The 2,704-nt window shown below is 51.8% G+C and overlaps 1 pseudogene; it reads left to right on the top strand.

Annotated features, from left to right (window-relative positions):
- Positions 1 to 1,303: 1,303 nt before the first annotated feature.
- LOC102740782 (selenoprotein W pseudogene) lies at positions 1,304 to 1,922 on the top strand (annotated as a pseudogene).
- The last annotated feature ends 782 nt before the right edge of the window (positions 1,923 to 2,704 follow it).

Below are 2,704 nucleotides of genomic sequence, written 5' to 3'. Positions count from 1 at the left end.
AGTGGCAGAGGGAGAGGATCTTCAAGCAGACTCCCCACTGAGTGCAGAGCCTGACACGGGGCTTGATCTCATGACTCATGAGATCATGACCTGAGCCAAAACCAGGAGTCAGATTCTTAACCAGCTGAGCCACCCAGGCGCCCCAATCTCTCCCTCTTTATGCAGCCTCTCCATGTGGCTAGCTTGTGCTTCCTCAAAGCATGGAGGACTAGTTGGACTTCTTACATGGTGGCTGGCTTTCCCTGGAGTGTTCCAAGAGTCTTAGGTAGAAGTTACAAGGTTTCTTGTGACCCAGCCTGGAAAGCCACACAGAGTCACTTCTATCATGGTTAATAGCAAATCCCAAGCCTGCTCAGATTTAAGGGGAGGCACCATATAAGGGTGTGAATGTCAAGAGGTGTGGTTACTGGGGGGTCATCTCTGGGGACCAACTACTACAGGGGGGAAGAGGAGATGTGGTGAAGTAGGCAAGTCAGAAGACCTTGATCCTGGCTCTACTGGTCACCCTCAGACAAGTCTCTTGACCTTTCTGGGCTCAGCTTCCCATGGCACTTACCATGACAGAAATGGACTAGATGGCCTGGAAGATTCTCCTAGTACTGACAGACCTGGGCTTGAGTCTCTGGAAGTTCAAGGCTGGCTCTGCACTCTAGGCTGGGTCTCTGGTGGGGTAGGTGGACCAGTTGCCCCCCGTCCGACTCCCAGGGCCCGTGACCCCAGCTAGGCTCCCAGCCATGAGAATGGAGAACAGTTGGAGCGTTAAGTCCTCGGTTTCAGAAAAAAAAAAAAAAAAAATCGCCCTCCCCAGCCATCTCTAGGCACATTATTCACAGGTTCATTACTGTTTAATTTAATCACCAAATGTCATCCGAATGCCATTTATCCTGCTTCTCATCAGAGGTTTACCTATTTATTTTACATTTCAAATGAATTGTTCATTATTCTGTCATTTGGGGCTTTATTTTGTAATTCATCTGGCAAGTTCTGACAAGTTGAAAATGATGCTATATTGAACACAGTACCTTCTGGGCCTCCTCCCAGGGGTCCCTTCCCTGAAAGCCACCCCTGCCCCTCAGTGTCTCTCCTCAGGAGGCCCACCTGGACACTCTCCATCTTTCTGACGGGTCATGGAGAGAGATACAGCATTCTGCTCTTCCCTCAGGTCCAAATTGTGCATCCATGATGCTCAGATATGCACGCCAAGGGCTGAGGAAGGTAAGAGAGCCCAGGACAGAGAGCTCATCTGTCCATGCCGTAGGTGGGCTGCCCATTTCCGCCACTGCCCATGCTGTGGTCCCTAGCCATGGCCCTCGCCAACCAGGTCGTTTATTGTGGTGCTTGAGGCTAAAAGTCCAAGTATCTTCAGCTCAAGAAGTTAGAAGATGGGTTTCCCAGTTGCCTGGAATCTACGGTGAGGGGATTCCATTGGCCACCGGCTTCTTTGAAGTGATGGAGTGGGGAAGTTGGTTCATTCCAAGAAGAGGTGATGGCTACATGGACATGGAGAGCAAGTTTCTGAGGCTGGTGGCTGCCATCCAAGCTGCCTTGGCTCAGGGCTAATGTGCCCTGAGAGTCCAGTGACCTTGGCCCAGCCTCTCACGGCAGATGTTTCAAGACAAGAAGGATTGAAATGTCTTGTGGATGCCTGGTCTTTCGTTGATGTCCCTGTGGCCACTGGGTGAGGGCAGAGACTGACACCCCTGGTCCTTGCATATGTGTGTATGTCTGTCTCTGTGTGTAGGTGTCTCTGTGTGTGTATGTCCCTGTAAGTGTAGCTCTGCACCCTGTCTTGCTCCTTCCTCTCCCTGCTTTTTCCCATCTCCTCATATCCCCCCTCCCTCTGGCTATTCTGGCATTTGGGGGTGGTCCTGCTCCTGGCTTCCTTCTCAGGGGGTAGCCAAGAGAGGGATCTGGGTGAGTGAGTTGAAGATTTCAGCAGCGTTGGCAAAGGCTCACTATTCAATAAACACTGGATTAGTTTAAAAAAAAAAAAAAGCAAGCAGAGGACGGGCTGTGCATTGAACAGACTTTGGTTAGAGTTCTGCCTTTGCCACTTGGTTATCATCCTCAGACCTTCATTCCCTTGGGCAGATGGCTTAAGCTCTCTGAGACAGTTTCCTCATCTGCAAAATGGGATGGTAGCAGATATCAGCACCTGCAGGGTTGTTGTGAAGCTTCAGTGGGATGAGGCACGTCCAGTGCTCCCCCACTGCTTGGTACATAGTTAGCGCTCCCTGAGATCTTATCCTAACCTCAAAGGAGGCTAGGATGAGCCAAATCAGCCCTTGCCAAGATGCAGGGGATTAAAGGTCCGAGGGCTTGAGAAATTTAATGCAAGGCAGTTCCAGGGCCCTGCCAGGGTGGTGCTGACCCCGTGCCTCAGCCTCAAGTCTGGGTGGGAGGTTCCCAGGTGTAGATCTGTCCCTAGCAGCCCTCCCAGGCTTCTTTGCCGCTGCCTGAGAATGGGTGCTGAGCCAGCCTCCCCAGAAGGGCCCTCAATCTAAGTCACTGATAGCCTCTCAGCCTGGACCCAGCATCCACATCTGTATTGCAAAGCCTCCCGTGCCTCCAGGTCACTTTATGGGCTGTGCAGCTGGGCTCCCTTCAAAACCGTTGCGGGAACCCCCCTCCTCAAGATTCCGATTCTTAAGCCAGGGGTGGGGCTTGGGGTGAATCTCAAGAGACTCAGAACAACTGCCTTGTG

This window comes from Leptonychotes weddellii, chromosome 4 (genome assembly GCF_054177405.1).
Source record: "Leptonychotes weddellii isolate Sample4059 chromosome 4, ASM5417740v2, whole genome shotgun sequence".
Lineage (NCBI taxonomy): Eukaryota > Metazoa > Chordata > Mammalia > Carnivora > Phocidae > Leptonychotes > Leptonychotes weddellii.
Note: the sequence above shows the minus strand (reverse complement) of the source record. Positions and strands in the feature narration are given on the sequence as shown.